At 41.6% G+C, this 4,302-nt stretch overlaps 1 non-coding gene across 1 annotated transcript; it reads left to right on the top strand.

The window, feature by feature from the left end:
- Positions 1-726: 726 nt before the first annotated feature.
- LOC111546630 lies at positions 727-830 on the top strand. The gene has a single exon (XR_002732847.1). It is a non-coding gene; the product is annotated as a small nucleolar RNA U13 (small nucleolar RNA).
- The last annotated feature ends 3,472 nt before the right edge of the window (positions 831-4,302 follow it).

Below are 4,302 nucleotides of genomic sequence, written 5' to 3'. Positions count from 1 at the left end.
GAGAGCTGGTTGGATGATGAGACCAAAGCACCTCTCGCTTTGAAAACGATGTGATTCTTTGGCAAGTCAGTGACTTGCCTGTCTTCATGTCACAACATTAATTCTAGGATTTTACTAGGATTCTTCCAAGTATAAGATAAAGAATAAGGTCTTCAGTCCCAGGCTCCCCCAACCCCACATGTACACAGTGGCCTTGGTTTTCTGATCGTCCCTGAGACTGCTTTGGTTTCAAGATGCTACTGATAAATTGGTTACAAGAACCAAATTCTGGCTTGTCTGACTCCAAAGCTGTGTTAATTTCATTGCACTAGTATTACAGGTTTTCCAGATCTTTCCTTTGAGTGTTTTATCTACGATATATTACATATTTTAAATGTTCTTTTAAAATACTACGGTATCTGGTACAAGAGGATAAGTACTCTTTATCATGTTGGATAAAAAGGATAGATAATTATTGGGGAAATAATTAAAGAGAGAATTTTGCACCTATCAAATTTACTCAGAGGTTATCTACCCCGTTTATGTTTTTTGGTTTTTGTTTTTGTTTTTGTTTTTACAAAAGATAGGGAGATAGTAATAGCTTCCACCTCTTGAAGGCTCTGAAGTGGCCTAATAGAATATTTTAAACAACCTTTCATTTCAAAGTTGACTTTTCGGTATTGACATAAGGCTCAGGGTTTTCAAAATATTTTAAAATTTGAGATTCCTATTTAATGGTATCTTGAGACCCTTTTGTGGTTCATACATACGATGATTGGGTTTTCACACTCACATGTGAGATGTGCCTCCCTCTAACTTTGTTATGATGTCAGCACATGACCCATCTGACATGAAGGACAAACAAAAAGGAGAAAAAAAAGGAAAAATAATTCAACATTATGCAATCAAGTCATGTCCTGTCTATGGGCAAGCAAAACTTGTTTCCATGTGCTGGTCAGTTCTGCTAACCTCTCTGCTCAGTTGGCCAGTCGCCTTTCAGAGATTTGCCATTGTGTTTGTTCACCCTGTTCCAAAATATCCAAGTGTTTATGAACCAGATGTCTGGGCACAGTGATGACTGTATCATCCACATTTAGACTGAGACACTGGTCTATAATACATTCTTTTCAGCACCATTAATTTGGGATGCAGTTTACATTTCAGTTCTATTTGTAAGGATCCATTATTTGTGTTGGTTGTTGATGGAACAGCACATTCTTTGAGCTCCATCTATTTCAGCCACTATTTAGTGTTTTTCAAAGTGCTGTGAGGAGCTCTCTAGCTTCAGTGCAGAAAGAAGAGACGGTAGAGAGCCAAGCCACAGGGGATCATGCCACTTTCCCTTTACCAAGAACGGTTCTTCTTCGACTTGTGTGCCTGGAGAATATCTCGAGAGGTTCATTTCGAGGATTTTTCTTCTTTTCCCTGTAACTTCCTCTTTTCCTTCCACCACTCAAGGAAGTATCCAGCTTAATTTTACTCCTTCCACAGAAGTATGTTTTAGGGCTAAAAGGCAAATTCAGCTGTAAAACTTTCTGAATTTTGTGCCAAAATATTACGTCCATGGGAGAGCATAAGAGGCTTGTGGTGGAGGCTGATAGCAGAGAAGGATTTTCTGATAGAGGCAGAATGTCTGGAAGATGCAGAAGGGAGCATGAGGATCTCCCCTCTGATTAAAAAGAATGCTTTTTTCTTTGTAATCATACTAATTTGAATAAGTCTGAAGACTAGTGGGGCAAGAAGCATTTGTTTTAAGTAATTTGCATTTAAGAAATTCACTGCACTGCCATCAGAGCCTGGCTTGCTTATTAGACAGCATTGCCTGATGTCGAAGACAACATTACAAATCAGGTGTGCCTTAAGAGCTATCTTTTGGCATATTTCACATTACTGATATGGGTTAGCTGTGTCCCCACCCAAATCTCACCTTGAATTGTAGCTCCCACAATTCCCATGTGTTGTGGGAGGGACCCAGTGGGAGGTAATTGAATCATGGAGGTGGGGCTTTCTCATGCTGTTCTAGTGATAGTGAATAAGTCTCATGAGATCTGATGGTTTTATAAGGGGGAGTTTCCCTGCAAAGTTCTTTCTTCCCTACCACTATGTAAGACGTGAGTTTCGCCTTCCACCATGATTGTGAGGCCTCCCAGTCATGTAAAACTGTGAGATTATTAAACGTCTTTTTCTTTATAAATTACCTAGTCTCAGGTATGTCTTTATCAGCAGCATGAGAACAGACTAATACATTTACTCATGGTGTCATACTCATAGATTCAAGGTTTTTGTTTTGCTTTTATTTGCTCATACTCTTGCAACTGAGAGTAATTGTTGCTTTACATGCTCAAATTGCCATTGCATGGCCATCCCCATGGGTAGGCTTCTTTCCTTTGCTGACCTTTCTGTCCAGCTAAACAAATATCTCTGGAACAAATAGCCCACAGACATCTCTGGAAGAATCACTGCTCCAAGCAATCATGAGTTCTAGGCCCATTTTGCTCTACCTGGCCCAAGATTTGGTAATTACTATCTCCAAAAAATCCTACTGGTTGCTATTATTAAATGATCGTGCAAAGGACCACGACGTGGACACTAGAAGTGCATATCATTCAAGGGAACTCCTGAGTGTTACCAGATTGTCACACCCAGGGAAGCCAATCTAAGATATTTTAGTGAAAGAATGGAAGCCTTTTAGAATGCGCGTCATGGTGGTCTTCTCATTTTAACACCTTTATTATTCAATTAATTCCACACCTGTTCGGGGAAAGAATTTTGGGAAGAGAAGAGCTACAGCAAAGGCCCTAGGTGGAGGATATGTGGTGTGTTCAAGGAACAGCAAGGGGGCCAGTGTGGCTAGAAAGGAGTCACGGAAAAATAAGAACTCAGAAGGTTATCAGAAAACCAGATCATGTAGGACCGTGGAGGCTGCTGTGCAAACTTTGATGTTTTTCTTTGAGTGAAATAAGGAGTAGCAGAAAGATCTGACTTAAGTTTTAAATATCGCCATGGCTTCTTTGCTGAACAGTGACAGAAGTAGAAGCGAGACCTCAAAGAGGAATTGCACTCATCCATGCAAGACATGATGGTAGCTTGGATCTGGGTCTTCTCCTGAATTAGCTGTGCAATGTGAGAGAAGGAGAAGAGTTCCATAGGAGCCAAAAGGTTTTTTGTTTTGTTTTGTTTTGTGTTTGCTATGAGCTGAATGTTTGTGCCATCCCCACCTAATTCATAATTCACATTGAAATCTAATCCTCAATGTGATGGTATTAGTGGGTGAGGCTTTTGTGGGTGATGCGGTCATGAGTGTGGTGCCCCCCAAATGAGATCAGTGCCCTATAAAGAGCTGAAGAGCTCAGAGTTCTTCCTTTTCACATTCAAGGAGACAGCAAAAAGGTGCCATCTGTGAATGAGGAAATGTCTATTCACCGGGCACGGAACTGTGAGAAATAAACTTCTCCAGAACTGTGGGAAATTCATTTCTGTTGTTTATAAGCCATCCAGCTTATGGTCTTTTGTTATAGACTATGTTGTTTCTCTTTACCCTTTATTTTGAAATAATTTTAGACTCACAAGAAGTTGGAAAAACAATATGTACATTTCACCTAGCTTCCCACCCCCCCACCCCATAAAAATGAAATGATAACTTTTTTTTTTTTTTTTAGATACACCATCTTGCTCTGTCACCCAGACTGGAATGCAGTGGCACAATCAAAGCTCACTGCAACCTTGAACTGCTGGGCTCAGCAATCCTCCTGCCTCAACTTTCCAGGTAACTAGAACTATAGGCATGCACCACCATACCCAGCTAAGTTTTTATTTTTATTTTAATTTTTTTTTGTAAAGATGGGTTCTCACTGAGTGCCCAGGCTGCTTTCAAACTCCTGGCCTCAAGTGATCTTCCTGCCTCAGCCTCCCAAAGTGCTGGGACTACAGGTGTGAGCTACCACACCAGGCCCCATGATAACATCTTACATAATTATAGTATTAAAACCAGGAGATTGGGCCGGGCGCGGTGGCTCAAGCCTGTAATCCCAGCACTTTGGGAGGCCGAGACGGGCGGATCACGAGGTCAGGAGATCGAGACCATCCTGGTTAACACGGTGAAACCCCGTCTCTACTAAAAACTTCCAAAAACTAGCCCGGCGCGGTGGCGGGCGCCTGTAGTCCCAGCTACTCCGGAGGCTGAGGCAGGAGAATGGCGGGAACCCGGGAGGCGGAGCTTGCAGTGAGCTGAGATCTGGCCACTGCACTCTAGCCTGGGCGACAGAGCGAGACTCCGTCTCAAAAAAAAAAAAAAAAAAAAAAAAAAAAAACCAGGAGATTGGC

The sequence above is a fragment of the Piliocolobus tephrosceles genome, chromosome X (assembly GCF_002776525.5).
Source record: "Piliocolobus tephrosceles isolate RC106 chromosome X, ASM277652v3, whole genome shotgun sequence".
In the NCBI taxonomy this organism is placed as follows: Eukaryota; Metazoa; Chordata; class Mammalia; order Primates; family Cercopithecidae; genus Piliocolobus; species Piliocolobus tephrosceles.
Note: the sequence above shows the minus strand (reverse complement) of the source record. Positions and strands in the feature narration are given on the sequence as shown.